We start from the raw sequence: 19544 nt of genomic DNA on the forward strand, positions 1-19544 counted from the left end.
TACCTTTGCCCCTGTGCTCCAACATCCTCTACCATCTACTGTACAATCTACACCCTTTTCACAGCACCCTGGTAGTGTATAGACGTTTCTGCGATCTTTAAATCTTAACCATGCATGATAATGTATGCCATTATCTTTATAAGCAGGAGTTACATATTCCATGGCACTAGTTTAGATGTTATTTTGCATTCTTTTATGCCAGAATGATATGCTGTTGTTCTGTAAGTTTATTAATGCTCAAATGTAATTTGATCATTCATTGATGTACCCTGTTGGTATTTTACCAGAGTAACATATCTTAAATATCGCACTACAACGAAATTGTACAATATTGTAGCCAAAATATTCTTAAAGGGACATAGATGTGGAGTAAAACAAAATAGTAAATCTATACGTATCTATGTATACTTTACTTTAGAGTAATATGGTACATTTTGGCTACAATATTTTTATATGACAATATTTTGTGCTTGATATTTTGACTAACAGCCACATTGTTTTTACGTACACAAGTTGTTTGACCAAAGAACGCTGATCTTTTCTCTTTATATCCACAATTCAACAAGGTGCTGAAACCACCAATGCGGCAATATCTATTTTCGCATCTTTCCCAAACCTGTATTATTAACATCTCATATCCAAATGTCAACTCTATTAATCGTTTAGTTTTTCTTGGTGTTTTTAATCATATGGCTGCAGTGTGTGGTGAATCTTTTTCTATGTACTCCCAATTTTTTTATTTTTTATTTTTACGTTTTACCAATTCCACACACTATCCACATTGATTTGCCATTGTCTCCTTCCATCATTTACCTCCTTCTTACAATTTTCATGACACATTGAACAGGCCCACCTTCACCCTGCTTTTCAAATGTTATGGCTGGTATGAGAGTTTGTTGAGTATTATTCATGGATACCACAGTGTACAGCATATATTTATGTGATGTGTGCTAGAGCGCCGTCATTTAAACATTAACTAATGGGACATTCGGTTATTCATTGTCAGTGGGAAACATCCTTTACAACGAAACTTTTACCACGCAGTACCTTTACAACGCAGGTATTACAATGCAAGTCGTTACAACGACTTGCGCTGGAGGGCGCTGTAGGATAGGGAATAGTTTAATTTACTATCCAAAACCTTCCCTACTATCCACGGGGACTGGAGTTGGAATAGTGAATTAAACTATTCACTATCCTGCAAAAAAACGATGGATTTGGGCCCAGATCTTTTGACTGGGGGAGTGTGTGACATTGATCCACATTCAGTCCATCACTTGTTGTTTTTTGCAATTGCCGCCCTAAGTGCGCTGGGGATGCCCAGACGTGGGTCCCAGGCACTCCACACCACTTGGAGTCAAGCTAGTCGGGCTGAAGAGAGGTGTTACCTCGAAACTGGTCCGGTCCTCGGATGCTTGATTCCGGTCTGGGAAAGATATGGCTGTTGTAGTTCGGACTGGACTGTTCCCATGGGGCAACAGGGTCAGAGCTGATTTGCATAAAGCCATTATCTGACCCAGGGTGGTGTGGAGTGCAAAAAAACGATGGATTTGGGCCCAGATCTTTTGACTGGGGGAGTGTGTGACATTGATCCACATTCAGTCCATCACTTGTTGTTTTTTGCAATTGCCGCCCTAAGTGCGCTGGGGATGCCCAGACGTGGGTCCCAGGCACTCCACACCACTTGGAGTCAAGCTAGCCGGGCTGAAGAGAGGTGTTACCGCGAAACTGGTCCGGTCCTCGGATGCTTGATTCCGGTCTGGGAAAGATATGGCTGTTGTAGTTCGGACTGGACTGTTCCCATGGGGCAACAGGGTCAGAGCTGATTTGCATAAAGCCATTATCTGACCCAGGGTGGTGTGGAGTGCAAAAAAACGATGGATTTGGGCCCAGATCTTTTGACTGGGGGAGTGTGTGACATTGATCCACATTCAGTCCATCACTTGTTGTTTTTTGCAATTGCCGCCCTAAGTGCGCTGGGGATGCCCAGACGTGGGTCCCAGGCACTCCACACCACTTGGAGTCAAGCTAGCCGGGCTGAAGAGAGGTGTTACCTCGAAACTGGTCCGGTCCTCGGATGCTTGATTCCGGTCTGGGAAAGATATGGCTGTTGTAGTTCGGACTGGACTGTTCCCATGGGGCAACAGGGTCAGAGCTGATTTGCATAAAGCCATTATCTGACCCAGGGTGGTGTGGAGTGCAAAAAAACGATGGATTTGGGCCCAGATCTTTTGACTGGGGGAGTGTGTGACATTGATCCACATTCAGTCCATCACTTGTTGTTTTTTGCAATTGCCGCCCTAAGTGCGCTGGGGATGCCCAGACGTGGGTCCCAGGCACTCCACACCACTTGGAGTCAAGCTAGCCGGGCTGAAGAGAGGTGTTACCTCGAAACTGGTCCGGTCCTCGGATGCTTGATTGCGGTCTGGGAAAGATATGGCTGTTGTAGTTCGGACTGGACTGTTCCCATGGGGCAACAGGGTCAGAGCTGATTTGCATAAAGCCATTATCTGACCCAGGGTGGTGTGGAGTGCAAAAAAACGATGGATTTGGGCCCAGATCTTTTGACTGGGGGAGTGTGTGACATTGATCCACATTCAGTCCATCACTTGTTGTTTTTTGCAATTGCCGCCCTAAGTGCGCTGGGGATGCCCAGACGTGGGTCCCAGGCACTCCACACCACTTGGAGTCAAGCTAGCCGGGCTGAAGAGAGGTGTTACCTCGAAACTGGTCCGGTCCTCGGATGCTTGATTCCGGTCTGGGAAAGATATGGCTGTTGTAGTTCGGACTGGACTGTTCCCATGGGGCAACAGGGTCAGAGCTGATTTGCATAAAGCCATTATCTGACCCAGGGTGGTGTGGAGTGCAAAAAAACGATGGATTTGGGCCCAGATCTTTTGACTGGGGGAGTGTGTGACATTGATCCACATTCAGTCCATCACGTGTTGTTTTTTGCAATTGCCGCCCTAAGTGCGCTGGGGATGCCCAGACGTGGGTCCCAGGCACTCCACACCACTTGGAGTCAAGCTAGCCGGGCTGAAGAGAGGTGTTACCTCGAAACTGGTCCGGTCCTCGGATGCTTGATTCCGGTCTGGGAAAGATATGGCTGTTGTAGTTCGGACTGGACTGTTCCCATGGGGCAACAGGGTCAGAGCTGATTTGCATAAAGCCATTATCTGACCCAGGGTGGTGTGGAGTGCAAAAAAACGATGGATTTGGGCCCAGATCTTTTGACTGGGGGAGTGTGTGACATTGATCCACATTCAGTCCATCACTTGTTGTTTTTTGCAATTGCCGCCCTAAGTGCGCTGGGGATGCCCAGACGTGGGTCCCAGGCACTCCACACCACTTGGAGTCAAGCTAGCCGGGCTGAAGAGAGGTGTTACCTCGAAACTGGTCCGGTCCTCGGATGCTTGATTCCGGTCTGGGAAAGATATGGCTGTTGTAGTTCGGACTGGACTGTTCCCATGGGGCAACAGGGTCAGAGCTGATTTGCATAAAGCCATTATCTGACCCAGGGTGGTGTGGAGTGCAAAAAAACGATGGATTTGGGCCCAGATCTTTTGACTGGGGGAGTGTGTGACATTGATCCACATTCAGTCCATCACTTGTTGTTTTTTAAACTATTCACTATCCAGTGCCCCACAACGCAAGTCATTGTAACGACTTTCATTGTAATATCTGCGTTGTAAAGGCAAGCGTGGAAAAAGCATGCGTTGTAACGACATACATCCATTGTCAATGGTGAAGTGCTGCTACATCAGAGGCATCTGAAAGAAGCTGAACTCCCTTGAAGCTGAACCTTCTCAGCACATAAGCCTGGGGCATCTTCATACATGTAACTGAAGTCTTTTAGCAGGCCTTTGAGCTCACGGCTCCTGTCCTGTGATTGGATAGAAATTGGATAGGGCTACATGAACAAATTGCACCATTAATACTAACTGACTTGAATATTATTTCTGCATGGAAACCACAATGATTGGGGGAAAGAAATAATGAGGTATTTTCACGTAAAATGTACTTAATAAAGTAGTTTTATTATTCCCTTTTATTTAGAAAAGCATAAGACCCATGTTCAGTCACACTATTTGTTTAAGTATTATGAAAATTCTAAATGCAATATGTAAAGACAGGCCTGTCCTATTATAATGCGCAGAGCTCTCCGCCCGACTGCAGAATCTCTGCAGTCGTAAAATTACTATTAGTAAAACGAAATGCGTAGGTTGTGAATACCGAAAAAATAGTAAACTTACACAAAAGTATAGGTTCACATTTATGAATTAGACCCAGTGCATTGGGGGTGAAAACCCTCATCTTGAAGGCTTTTTCTGTGCCTCACCCCTTAACAGTGCTGCTCGCACTTATATATTTGTGTCTTTATGTTTCTGCTATTTGCAGTCATGAAGGAGAGTTGCAAGCATAGCTGGGATCTCTCTCTGGAGGAGATTCGCTAATAATGCCTGCCTGTAGTTCATAAGACACTAACCATTAACCCTCTGGGATTGCTCCCTGCCTGACCTGACCACCCAAGCTTCCCTACCAGTCCCATTCAGTCCCAAGGTTCCCAGGTTCGAGTTGTCTCTATCTGTATTTGGATGCTGTAGCCATCTTAGAACTGACCACACGCAGAGTGGTGTCTACTTGCTCTTGTCCTCCGCCTTCCACTGCAGTGGTGTTGTGATTCATGATAAGAGGTTCAGGGCGCCTAGGGCCAGACTGGGAAAACAAACTAGCCCTGGCAATTCAGATGGACCAGCCCCAGCGGCAGGGGGGAGGGGAGAGGGGAATTGCAGTGCTATTGAGAAGCACTGCTGCTACTTTTGCTACAGGGGTGCCATTATTAGGTCTCGCCTATGCAGCGCGCATGTGCTGCATAGGAGGAGACCTTTATTAGGTCTCCCCTAAGCCACCAGCGTCACCACCACCCATCAGTGCACGCTTCCACCAGGCACACACACCGCCAGCTGTCAGTGCACGCTTTCACCAGGCACAGACACCACCAGCCGTCAGTGCACGCTTCCACCAGGCACACACAACACCAGCCGTCAGTGCATGCTTCCACCAGGCACACATACCACCAGCCGTCAGTGCACGCTTCCACCAGATATACACACCACCAGCCGTCGGTGCACGCTTCCACCCGGTACACACACCACCAGCCGTCAGTGCACGCTTCCACCAGGCATACACACCACCAGCTGGCAGTGCACACTTCCACCAGGCACACACATCACCAGCGTCAGTGCACGATTCCACCAGGCACACACACCACCAGCTGTCAGTGCACGCTTCCACCAGGCACACACACCACCAGCCGTCAGTGCACGCTTTCACCAGGCACACACACCACCAGCCATCTGTGCACGCTTTCACCGGGCACACACACCATCAGCTGTCAGTGCACGCTTCCACAAGGCACACACACCACCAGCCATCAGTGCATGCCTCCACCAGGCACACGCACCACCAGCTGTCAGTGCACCCTTCCACCAGGCACACACACCACAAGCCGCCAGTGCACACTTCCACCAGGCACACACACTACCAGCCGTCACACACTACCAGCCGTCAGTGCATGCTTCCACCAGACACACACCACCAGCCGTCAGTGCACGCTTTCACCAGGCACACACACACCACCAGCTGTTCGTGCACGCTTTCACTGGGCACACACACCACCAGCCGTCGGTGCACGCTTTCACCAGGCACAGACACCACCAGCCGTCAGTGCACGCTTCCACCAGGCACACACAACACCAGCCGTCATTGCTCGCTTCCACCAGGCATATACACCATCAGCCATCAGTGCATGCTTTCACTAGGCACACACACCACCAGCTGTCAGTACACACTTTCACCGGGCACACACACCACCAGCCGTCAGTGCACGCTTTCACTAGGCACACACACCACCAGTAGTCAGTGCACGCTTTCAGCAGGCACACACACCACCAGCCGTCAGTGCAGCAGTCAGGCTCTTCTCAGAGTTTCTTGGTAAATATGTGTGGGAGGGAGTGGGTCAAGTTTCAATAAACCATGCTGAGTATGCCGGTGCAGTGCATGAACTCCTGTGTGAGTGAGTCATGCTGCCTGGGCTTCAGTCACTCCACACTTGTAAATTGCACCTGCACCAGGCTTTTTCTCATTTGCAAAGTTCGGCCCATGCGCACAGCTAGGCAGCCCCCATACCCCTGGGAATGACTGCTTCCTACAACCAGAAGGGAAACAACATTCAGAGCAATGAAAACAAGTTCATTTGATGGAAAGAACTGTTAACAAAAACCATGTCCAGTTATTGTAGATCTGGCAACTTAAACAAAACAGCAACAAAAAACAAACAAGCATTGGCATAGCCAATAGGTCTCGCTTTTTGGACCCTATAAGTATTTAGTTATACAGCAGAATATCTTTGCTGCAACAACACCAACTGTTGCATGGCTAAACACTTATAAGGTCCCAAATGCGAGATCAATAGGCTATGCCACTGCTTGTTTTATTGTTGCTTTATTGTCCAAAGCAGTTTAAATCTGACATTTACAAAGAAACGATAAATAAGAAAGCAAAGGTTTATTAAATACATTTTATGAAGTAGTGGAGTTCCGCTCCAGACATTACGGGCTACTGCTTGAAAACGCAAGTTATACAAGTATGTAAAATGAAAGTTTTAAGTATTTTTTAATTTTTTTAAGTGTCCAAAGTTTTGGAATTAAAGTGGAATTGATCCTGAACTGCTTGTATTCGTGTTTTCTTTTCTTGATTGTGTCGCTTTAAAGGCATCGCGCTTTCCCTCACAGCTGCAATTTCCTAGTAACAGCGTGCTTCTGCCTTTTCGGCCTCGAGAGTTTATCTTCGGTGCTTTGAAATAAAAATGTGCTTTCAGTGGGAGAAACAAAACAGTGCTTTTTAAATGCAACCATATCACGGGATATCGTGAGAAAAATCGTAAGACGCATAGTTATAAAAATATATTATTTCTCGCACGAGTTCCTAAAGGAAAACTTGTACTTGTAAAGGTGACATTGAGATGCAAACTAAAATAATCATTTTAGCTACTAAATACAGCTGGTTTTTAATGTTTTCATAAAACTTAAGCACAGAAAACAAATTATACTTAAAGGCGGATAGTGTTTTTGCAAATTAAGGATGCAATGACCACAACGTTCGACTTTAGCGCGAGAACTTTGCTCCAAAGGCAAGAGTAAATGAAGTTAAAAGACAACACAAAAGCCTGTAACCTCGAGGCTGTTACCGCTGCCCATCTGGACTCGGTGTTCCACTGATATAGAATCAACTAAACCGATTTTGCATGTAACTGGGATCAAACGACATTGTGAGGACAATAAACTTGAAGGATATATTGAGTAAACCCCAGCACATAGTCAATCATTGTATATGAAAACAAACCGTAAACTGCGGGACAATAAATGAAAATACAAAAAACAGAGGGGCATATTATCAAGGACCGGTGTTAAAAGTATCGCCGTTTTATCGGCAGGAAACTGCTGATAAAACGGGAATAATGGGCTTGATAATACGCCCTTGTTAATTCCCATAGAAGCCCATGTTCTGGTGTTAACATGGGCTTCTATGGGAATTAACAAGGGCGTATTATCATGCCCATTATCGCCGTTTTATTGGCAGTTTCCTGCCGATAAAACAGCAATAATTTTAACACTGGTTCTTGATAATATGCCCCAAGGATCTTTAAAAGAAACGATTGTTCTATCCAAATGACTTTATTCACTATCTGGAAAATAGTGTCCTATTCTTTCTCGTAAAGTAATCTTCAGATTACAGCACAGCGAGGAAGGAAACGTTAGAAGGACCACTCAAATCAGCTCACTCCATTATTTTGTATAGTACTGTGCACATGTTAGACTCGGAAAATGTCGACTATGATCCCGCTAAAACCAGCAGTCACTTGCTTTAAAGGGAAAGTGAGGCAAAACACATCGACGCCAAGAAATGAAGATATTGTACCAAAAGTGTGGGGGTTCGTCTTACAATAGAATACAACTCCACAACATTCGCAAACAAGCATTGGCATAGCCAATAGGTCTCGCCTTTGGGACCTTATAAGTATTTAGTTATGCAGCACAATTTCCTTAGTGAAACAACATCAATTGTTGCAAGGCTAATCACTTATAAGGTCCCGAAGGCGAGACCTATTGGCTATGCCAATGCTTGTTGGAGCTTTTGTTAGTGGGAGATGACAATCCCGGAACATATAAAGTAAATAACATGCGCCTTACAAAGTAGGGAGCTTTAATACCTTCCTTATGAGGATGCACTATGTACTCTTACATGAGTGTCCAATTTCTACAAAGCATTCTATGATGGAGTGGAATTACCATCACAAGCTTTGAAGAATAAAGACATTGTGAATTACAATACGTTTAAGCAAAGAATCTGTGGGAGTTGTAACACAGTACAGAAGCTCACCACTTGTTAGAGTAGAGGGGCAAAAGACAGTTATTGAAATATAAAGGGTGAGGGACATTGAGCCCCAGATTGTTTTGAACGAAAAGAACGATATTAACATGGTGTTCCGGGATTTCTATCAAACCCTTTATGCAGAGGATCTGAGAGCTAGTTTCGAAACTAAAAGAAAATTTTTAGGGGACTTGAATCTCCCAAGACTCCATATGTGAATCATGGGGGTGTGGCACCGGGCATTTTCCCGGTGAGATGGAAGGGTGGGGGCTGGTTTTTGAGTGTTGGCACTGAACTTACCTGGCAGCCGTGAGGGAAACGGCACTCCACACGCCACCGTACACCGTGAGGGGAACGGCTGGACCTACCACTCGCCTGCAGCCACACTACAATTCCCGGCAGGCTTGGGGGGTGTGACGCGCACTCCTGACGATGGCAGCGCACCTGGAGGCGCTACAAGTAGCCGGAGCACTGCGAGCTCCTGGCACTGATCTTACCTGGCAGCCGTGAGGGAAACGGCACTGCACACGCCACCGGACGCCGTGAGGGGAAGGGCTGGACCTACCACTCGCCTGCAGCCACACTACAATTCCTGGCAGGCTTGGGGTGTGTGACGCGCACTCCTGACGACGGCAGCGAGCCCGGAGGCGCTACAAGTAGCCGGAGCCCTGCGAGCTCCTGAGGGCACTGAACTTACCTGGCAGCCGTGAGGGAAACGGCACTGCACACGCCACCGGACGCCGTCAGGGTAACGGCAGGACCTACCACTCGCCTGCAGCCACACTACAATTCTCGGCAGGCTTGGGGGGTGTGACGTGCACTCCTGACGACGGCAGCGCACCCGGAGGCGCTACAAGTAGCCGGAGCACTGCGAGCTCCTGGGGGCACTGAACTTACCTGGCAGCCGTGAGGGAAACGGCACTGCACACGCCACCGGACGCCGTGAGGGGAACGGCTGGACCTACCACTCGCCTGCAGCCACACTACAATTCCCGGCAGGCTTGGGGGGTGTGACACGCACTCCTGATGACGGCAGCATGCCCGGAGGCGCTACAAGTAGCCGGAACACCTCTCGCCCCGCGAGTCTCGTGCGGGAGCTGCCCGGGAGAAGCCCGGGACAAGGGCGGGCCCTCTGTGGCCCTCAGAGGCCTAAAGAGGCTGGGCTGGGCCATGGACCTCGGTTCCTGTATTGCTTAGCTGACCCTTGTCATTACGGTTTGATTGAGAATTCCATTTCCAAATTTCCAATAGAGTATTTGTGTTGGTTACTTAGGATAAGGAGTGGAAACCCCTCAAATTATTGTATTGTGCTCCTATTTCCTCTATCTCTGCCCTACATCAGATCCCCTAAAGGCTTTTTTCCAACTACTAAAAATGAAGAACTCCGCAATAGGCAAAACACCTCCTGCAGTAGCGACACTAGATAATTATTTAGTGAATGTTGTGACTAAAATAAACAGTGAAAGACGAAAATCACTAGGCCAGGGAAACAGTCCTCTTACATTGCCCATTTCGCCCACGGCATTGTCTTTCTCAACTCAGGGTGATAGTAGTGACGTTGCCCAACATGATTGAGTAAACATGGCAGATCCTGCTCTCCCACTCACAGATTTATTGCAGATTCTGGTTAATACGAGTAAATTAAATGATGTTCCAGCCGAGCGCTCCCCGGCACCGGTAACACAGAGAGTGTTGAGATCCCGCAAGCACACGCAAATTAAACGGGGGGGTGGCGAACCACCAATAAAAGAGCTGACCCGCCACTCGCTAGTGTGAAAAATCTAAATGAGGTAGCAACTAATAATGCCATGATTAAATTAGATACAAAGCAACTAGACTGCCTGATTGGCATTATGGAGGCGAAAATCATTGAGCTAATTAAACCTTTAATGGCCAAAATTGTCACTCTGTCTGCGGAAATTGTGAGATTAGGCAGCCTCCTGGGACCCCCTATTGATAAAGCTGACAATACTGTTGAAAAGGGCCTTAGGGTTATTAAAGAGACAACAAAGCCCACAAATGAGGGATCCTGTACAGTAGAAAAACCAGTCTCTGTATCCCTGGAAACTGCGTGCAAAAATACACCACCAGCAACATGTCTAGGGAGTAAAAGAGGGCCGGCAGAAGTAAAGACTGGTTGCACTGTTAGTGCACAGCCAGACTTACCTCCTGAATGTGCCCCGTTTGTCGCAGTGCTGACAAATGTACCACCCTTTATAGAGGCTGGTCATGTAAATAAGCAAGAATCCCACGAATCTCTGAAGAATAAAACTGTATCGTGGCTAAATAGAGAGTGTGGGTTTCCAGTAGCCTTATCACATGAGATATTGACCACCAGGAGAGTCGCATGGATAGGACGATCCCAAAAGAACATTAGTGGCGATTGTGTCATTATAAACTTTAGTAATCCACTTCTTTCAACAATGCTTTGATAAGAGCTCCCTCGCTGCCACAGTCCGATCAAGGCATTACACTTCGCTCACTGGGGTACTTTTATAGACACTTAACTCAGCAGCCCGTTAACGATTTATGTAGGGGCAGAGGAATTGGCACTGAAGGGTTTACCGGCCGTGGAGATGCCACATTCAATCGATATCAACCCCTGAGTGATCTAGATTCAAATGATTGACTTGAACACGGCCGGGACCATTCCATACCTGTTGTTGTAGCTTCTCCATTGGCTGTGGAGGAGGAATGTGGGTTAAATGGAATTTCAGCGAGCATTTGTGGGGGTGGTAACCTCAATGTTAGGAACACTGTAGGGGACGGTCAAGCTGGTTGTATTGATGGTATGGTGGTAGCGAGGGCCCCACGTCCAGGAACGAGGGTCCTCAACTGGAACATGGCCGGGTTGAAGAGTAAAGCAAATGATGTAAAGTGGAGGGACTGTTTGACTGACTGTGACATCATTGGGCTCCAGGAAACTTGGGACACAAGGAATACCTTTTTCTTGGATGGGTATGTGGCTTTCTGATCGGCAGCAGTTGACTCCCCTATGGGGAGGGCGAAGTGTGGTCTCTTAACCCTTATTTCACTTAAACTTGAGGGGACTTATACTAAAGTGGAGACAGGTACACCGCACTGCCTAGCCGTGGAAATTCTCACTAAATCCTCTGGGAATTGGCTTATTGTCAACTTTTATAACTCCTTTGAAAATAATATTTTAAATGAACACTTAGTCAGTCTACACGATTTTTTGGAGCTGTATAATGTTAACAGTACCAATTGTTATTCGGTTATTGTGCTTGGAGATTTTAATGTTCACCGTTGTAATGGTAACTGTTTTGTATGGGACAGTCTAGGTCCAGCAAACCAAGATCATATTCATTTTGAACATACCCCGCAGGGATTGTACTTGGAAGACTTGGTGGCAAGTAATGATTTGATATACCCTACCAAGTCTACAAGAGACATCCCAACTTATAAAGGAAGAGGTTCCGGGTCAACAATTGATTATATTTTTGTGAGTGTAAATATAGCAAGTAGGGTCAGCCAGTATAATGTGAGTTGGTCTACCTATGGAGATCATAACCCTGTAAGGGTGTCTCTGATAGATGACCTAAAGAAAAAAGTTAAATCCAACCGGACAGCTGGAATCCATGATATAAGACCTATCGATCAAGCTCCACGCCTGCAATGGTGCCGAGTGGTGCCGATAGATTTCAGGGAAAATTTGATGGGAAAGGTCGGGGAAGATATGACCACTTGTTTGAAAGATGGTGTCATAGGGGACAAGGTCCTATTAACCTATGGCAGAATATGCACCCAGGTCGATAGTGACCTCAAAAAAACAGTTAAGGGGCAACCCAGGAACGGGGAAAAATGGTTTGATCATAACTGTTCAATAGCCCATCGGAAGTTGATGGTAGCATTGAAAGCCGTTCCGCCCGATAAAGTGGAAATTGCTGCCCTTAGGAATACTTATAGAAAAGTACAAAAAAAGCAAAGAAATTAAATCAGGGAGGAAGCTTGGAACGAGCTTTTATCAATAGATGTAATCAAAAACAGTGCCAAATTCTGGACTGTGGTGAATAAGACTTTTTTCCAGGATAAAAGCAATAGTGAGCTTGATTGTGGTATCCAGGAAAAAGAATGGCACAGTCATTTCAAACAAGTTTATGATGGAAATGGGATGCTGGAAGGCCCAGTCTTAAACATGGAGAAATATTCTTTGTCCTTAACAGAGTTAGAGGTAACACAGGCCATTATGCAAATGATGACTAACAAGGCCCCAGGGCCGGATGGAGTACCGGCAGACCTTTTTAAATCAGACGTAAAAACCTGGTTGAAGATTTTATATAATGTCTTTGTAAATGCCTGTCAATTGGGCTTGCCTTCCACATGGGCAAGATCTGTCATTATACCCATATATAAGAAGGGAAATAGAAGTGACCCGAGCTGTTACCGCCCGATATCCCTAATCGATTCCTCTGTGAAAGTGCTTGGCACGGTGGTTCTTGGCCAACTGAATGGTTGGCTTGAGGAATCTGGAACGCTTTCTGCGGCCCAGTATGGCTTCAGACAAGGGATGGGCACCACGGATCAATGTCTAAATTTGCAACTACTAGTAGGTAAATATACGGTGGCAAAGAAAGGACCACTATTAGTAGCCTTTATGGACCTGTCCTCGGCCTTCGACCGAGTAAATAGGTCGAAGCTGTGGTCCATGCTCCTAACCTGTGGAGTAGACAAAAACATCGTCTATTTCCTAGCTGACCTGCACAGGGATTTATCTGCAACGGTGAGGTATGACCAACAGGGTAATTGTACGGAAGACATACCCATATCTAATGGAGTTAGGCAGGGGTGTATCTTGGCGCCCCTGCTCTTTACATTATATATCAATAACCTAGATACGGCCCTAATTGCCTCCTGTAAAGATATTCCTCATGCAGGGAAACACCTGATTCCCGCACTCTTATATGCGGATGATGCCGCCCTCCTAGCAAGGACGGCAGAGGGACTTCAGTTAATGTTAGACTCTTTCTCTGTCTTTATGAAATCATTAGATTTGAGTGTAAATTTCTCAAAATCGCACATAATGGCTATTGGACAGAAATCCCCAAAGGTTAAATCGTTTTATTGCGAGGGACACATATTAACCAGGGTGACGTCATTTCCTTATTTGGGTGTACTATTTGACGACCAAGGATCCTGGGTAACCCAAAATCACAGCAAAAAAAATTGTATTGATAAGGGCTACCCTGGCTGTGCTGGGTTTTGCCAGAAAGTTAGGAGCTAGACCAATGAAGGCCCTTATCCAAATATACAGAGCCAAGTGCATTTCACTAGCTATGTATGGGGCCGAGTTGTGGGGCATAAAAAATACTAAGAACATACAGACGGTTGAAGAAAGGTTTTTAAAGAACCTTTTATCTGTCCCTAAGACAACAGCTAGTTACATTGTCCATCATGAGCTTGGAATTGGCTTTGTTGAAGATGCTATTGCTGTGGCACCTCTATTGAAATGGATAGCCACCTGTTTAAATCCTGACTTAGTGCTTAACCACACCATCTTTAAAGACTGTATGTCACTCGACCTTGGGCTGAGTATACCCTGGCTCAAATACATTCAGAAGCTTGCAGGTAAACTGGGTCGACCAGAAATATATCACTCCCCAGAAACCTTAGTGAAGGGAGATATAAAATGGTCTAAGGAAATGTACTTGCGCATAGCCACCATGGATAGGGAAGAGAGAGAGCTGGTAAAGGTGACAGTAAGGGCCCACCAGCTATGTAAAACAACACTATCCATGGAACCGTATCTAGGCTATGTCACAAACAACAATCATCATTTCTTATTGACTAGATTCAGATTTAATCAATTACATTTTCATCTTGGTGAGCAGAAAGGTTGGAAGAGGGCAGAAGACCTTGGCCCTTGTACTTGCGATAATTTTTCGCAACAAGATACCATAAATTTCCTCTTTTTCTGTGAACACCTTATTGTCATTAGGAAACGTTTTATTCTCCCAATTCTAATTAACAAGGGCTTTGTGCAAGTGAGACCAGCCCTTCTCCATTTGCAAATGTTGACTGAAGTCTGGGAAACTTTTAACATTGCTAATTTTTTATCAGCAGCTGTAAGAATCTTGAGGAAATTAACTTAAACATTATATCATGTACATTCCCTTTTTAACATTGTGTCAAAAATGAAATTGTTTTTACTGGTTTTATTGATCGATTTTATATATATTTATGAGTCTTGATTGTGTTGAATGGATTAGGTACTTACAACTGTTTATATATACTGTTTTTTCTTGCCTTTATGGTTTGCTCATAAACCGAAGAAAGATATTTGACTGACTGAGTGTTGGCCGCTGTTTTTTTTAATGGGGGCAGATTTAGCAGCAGTGCACAATTGTCCCTCACTAGCAAAAACGTCCACCGCCACTCAAAAACTGGCCCCAGCTTTCCGGCCCACCAGGTAAACGCCCAGTGCCTGCTATGGCCAGTCCGGCGCTGATGTCGCCCGCCCTGTCCTCTTACCTCAGAACTCGCTTCCAGACTCAATTTTGATAATTTGGGATGCCAAGAGGAGACTACAAAGGGAGCCCAGTGCCCTGATCCTAGGTGGGATACATCAAGTCTTGTCTCCACCTTGGCCATGCCCCCATTAACAAATGAACAAACGACTTCACTATATATCTTGGCATCCTTTATAAACAGATGTACACTACCTGACTGGGCCTGTAAGTCTCTCCAGCATTCCTCAGGACATGGTCTGTGCTATATAAAACAAACAAAAAAAAAATTTAATTACTAAATGAAATAGGGAATCTATACTCTGTGGCTGTACTGTGAATAAAACAATGAATGTTTAAGGGTTTATAAACAGACTCACCTCAATCAAATTAACCGAAGGGACATATATTGCACTTTATAAAACTGCAGAGTAAACATGTCAGTTGCAATGTTGAGTCTTCAGCTTTCTGCTGCCTGCTCTCCTCTTGTCTAGACGTACTCAGTTCTTTGCTTAATAATCCCACGTGTTGTATGCTGGTAAAAGTGCATACCTGAATGACACATACTGGGCTGGAGGGTGGACATCAGAGATGGCCAACAAGTAAGGGATCAAGTATCCACTTTCCATGAAATACTATGCAGCTTTTCCAGTAGGCAGCTCAGGGTTTCCGCCTGGCCCCGCAGGCCAGACAGGGCACTCACGTTGGTCCCAGCCACTGCCTCCTTTACTGTATGTACCTTAAACAAGAAACCTCCTGCAGTGTGGAACCACATACATGCAGGTGTTTTGTATGAAACCAGGAGTCTTCAACAAGAGACTCCCAATCGAACTGAGCATGCGATGGAATGGTACGTTATGTCAAGAAACTTTTGTTTACCAAGGATCCAGATTCAGAGGACTCACTTTTTCATACAACCCGGAAGTTAAGATAGGCCGGTCCCATAGAGTACTAGTCCTGTGGCTGTAGACTAGACTCAGTGACAAGTGGCTATTGTAAGCATAGGTGTATTCTGCTGACAGAATATGATGAACGTAATTTGATAGTCACAAATATAACCAGACTGTATAGTGGCTGGGTTACTGCAAGCTCAAATAAGATCTAGGCTTAGAGACAGAAAGGAGACATGTTTTTAATGTAACAAGATTGAATATGAAACTAATTGCCTGACTCCAAAATGGCTGGGCTGTGGACAGGGGCAATTAGTTTGATGTGTGGCAATGGGATCAACGAGTTTGCGGGTGGGACTACAAGATGTATGGGAACCAGGAGTAAAATTAAACGAGCAAGACAATGCAAACCCATGAATTCTCAGTGCATTTTGAAAAGTTCAAAAAAGACACAGACTAGTTTGTTATTCTACCCAGGGTGGAAAAGGAAAAGCAACTGAGCGGGGAGGAAAGTAGTGGGAGGGGGAGCTCAGGCAAGCAAGAGACTGCAGACACATGCATGTTCAACAGTAATTTAAACCAGTACTTGAAAAACCAGCACAGGGCAAGTTCTGTGCAGGCAAAACCTAAAAAAAAAGCTCCACCAAAGTGGAACGAAACAGTTCTTGGGCCTCAGGACACTTACAAGAGTACGCTTCAGGAACTAGGATGCTACAGATGAAAAGTAAACGACAAGCACAGGAACTAATGAAAAGCAAGCTTCGGAAGCCCTTTTTAAGATATATATCAACAATAGATTTCACAAGTCCAGTACAAGCGCTGGGCATGCAAAACGTAAACATTTTATTGAGCTGGTGGGTATGGCTAGGAGCAGTAAAGCTATCCATAACTCCCTCTGTCACCCCATCTACCTCCTCGATCCTTTTAAGGACCTGTGGGGGAATTTCCTTTTGGCGCCTCAAGGGGCACCAAGTCCCACAATCCCCTCGATAACACAGGAAAGGAGGAGGATGTGGTTCCCAACATCCCGCGCTTTTCTCTATAATGGGATGACACCAGCCATACTTCACGGGGCACAGGAGACTTTCCTTTTGGTAAGTCGAGAGACTTCAAGTCCAACAATCCACTGGTGGACACAGGATTTAATCTAATTTCCTGAGTGTGAATGATGCACCTATCCTGACAGACCTATTAACATTAATGAATGATAATAATTTGAATATGGAAAATAGGAACAGTTTACCCGAAAACAATGAACAAACAGAATTAATAACCACAAGAATGGAAAGAGATGATCATACCCCCATTCCGGCCACCCTCCAGATTCTCACCATAGTCGGTAAGAGACCATTTGAATATCTTTGGTGAAAATGTAACAAAAGATTTCAAACAACTGTATTATGTAGCAAATCAAAAAAAAAAGAAAATGAATCCAAAAAAAGCTTCACTACATAAAACAGTGATCAAATTACAGAGGAGGGAATACTGGTTAAACCTTCTGACAAAGGAGGAAATGTTGTGCTGTGGGGTCATGAACTGTACAAGAAAGAAGCACTCAGCCAACTAAATGATCGTGAATGTTATAGCAGGATCAGTATGAAGGAATACGAAGGGGTGAAGGAACAATTTTTCAAAAAACTAGATGTTTGGATAGAGGAAGAATTGCTGAGCTGGGATGAGTACAAATTCATCAAGAAGGGAAAGCCAGCAATACCAGTCTTCTACATGCTCCCAAAGGTGCATAAAAGCACCACAAGTCCACCTGTGGTAGTTTGTTAGAAAAATGCGTCGAGGTATATTGACTATTTTTTAAATCCAATTGTGAGAACTCTGACTTCATATATCAAGGACTCTATGGATTTTCTTAAATGTATATATGACTAGGGCTTCCGGTTTTTTGGTATTTATATTTTTGTCATTTCCGTCTGTATTTATCCATATTTATTTTTTGATAGCTTTACCTATATTTATCCATATTTATTTTAGGATTAGAGAAAAAATGAAGCTGAAATGTGTATATTTCTGCATTTATTTAACCAGTCAATGCTCATTCATGCCTGACCACCTGGCAGGTTTTAATGATATAAACACACTCAGATGGAAAAATATGCACTTGCAAGAAAATATATCAATTTAATCTACTGCTGTTTGAAGCTCTTTACTTAAATCCCTATATTTTTTTAATCCCCTTGCCTGTCAATCTGCACAGCTATTGGCCTGGAAGTCATGATTGACAGCAATTAGAATCACTCAAAAACAACCCAATTTTTATCCACATTTATAAATAAATGCAGACAGGAAAATAAATGATTTTCTGTCTGTATTAATGTGTAAAAATCAGTAAAAACGTAAAACAGGGAGCCTTATATATGTCAGGAATGGCCTCTCAGCAGGTCATTCGAGGTTAGTTGCCCCCATAAACAAGTTTTCACTGTCCGCAAAGATTCCATGCTCCTTAACAAGTTGGAGCACTTTGGTCTTTGTATATCGATTGAGCCAGGTCAAGCACTTCCCTGTTGCCACTGTTAGCTCAAGATGTTAGCGCGCTAGTTGCCCATTGAATTCTGACGCAGCTGAACGTTGAGCGCGAGCGTTAATTAAACGTCGCACTTCAACCGTTTATTTTCGGGAGGCGGATGTGTTTTTTCGCGCTCTCCTTTGTTTCCTGTGAGACCAGAGAATTTGTACCCCGTGGAACTCTGGCGTATCTCGTCTTTCCCAGTTACCAGTTCCTGAGACGGCTTCAGTCGTCAAGCTTTCTGTCACAGATGTTTTGCCAGCTCTCGGCTCGTCTCTGTAGTACAGACGGCTGCTGAGGCGCTGGGCTGTTCACTCGCTGTTCTTCCTCCTCAGCCTTCCAGCGTTGCCCAGCAACAGAGACAGCTTATTCACTTCAGGCTCCGTATTCAAGAAGCAGCCTTCACCGTGTATTGGTGAGACCTTTCCTTGTTTTTGAACTCAATATATTAAGGGTGTCAGGTCTCATATCTGCATTGCTTTGGAGCATTTTCTTCTCATCTGTAAAGACTTTACCCTCGATTTTAATGCTCCTTCAAATGGGTTTTCGCTCATGATACAATGAGTACCAGAGAAGTCATTAGCCATTAAGAACTTCAGCTGTAAGACTTTTAAGGAGTTAGAGCAGTTACTTGTTATTCAAGAGCACCCTCAGCTAACGTAAAGAGGCGCCACATTTGGAACTGAACTATAGCCATTGCCATTTGAATATTTCTAGAGTATGGACATTAAAGAACTCTTCTTCTAGAGACTTTGTCTTCAAGTAGATAACAATATATATATATATTCTTGTGTACCACCTATATCTGCAGTCTTCAATTCAACATTTATTCCTTTGGCAATTGTTCTTGGCAGTAGAGTTCCATACAGAGACTCTCTAGAGAGAGGCTAACGCTCACACTAAGCCAGGTAAAGAAAGAGTGAGAGAGAGAGTTTTGGATTTAACTGTTAACCTAAAATTGCATGAACTTAGTAATGTTTGTTAAATCTTGCAGGAAGAATATTCTTCTCTTCTGAACACTCGAGGGGAAGATTCTAGTGTGGGCAGTCTCTCTGTTTGTCTCTTCCACTTCCCCTTTCCCCCGCGTCACTGTGGCAAGAGAAATCAGGCGCAGTGGTGTGAGGGAGTTGGGAGCAAGCATCGTCTTCGGCCTGGCATTCCCGCGGATATCAGGAAATTTCAGGTACTAAATCTGACAGATCTGACAGATTGAAGTGCCAGCAATTGCTTTCCGCCTGG

At 44.9% G+C, this 19544-nt stretch overlaps 1 protein-coding gene across 2 annotated transcripts in view; it reads right to left on the minus strand.

Annotated features, from left to right (window-relative positions):
- Window positions 1-19544, minus strand: part of LOC144792661 (solute carrier family 2, facilitated glucose transporter member 11-like) — a 504197-nt gene that overhangs the window by 140709 nt on the left and 343944 nt on the right. The gene's annotated exons all lie outside the window — the stretch shown is intronic.

The sequence above is a fragment of the Lissotriton helveticus genome, chromosome 11 (genome assembly GCF_964261635.1).
Source record: "Lissotriton helveticus chromosome 11, aLisHel1.1, whole genome shotgun sequence".
NCBI lineage: Eukaryota > Metazoa > Chordata > Amphibia > Caudata > Salamandridae > Lissotriton > Lissotriton helveticus.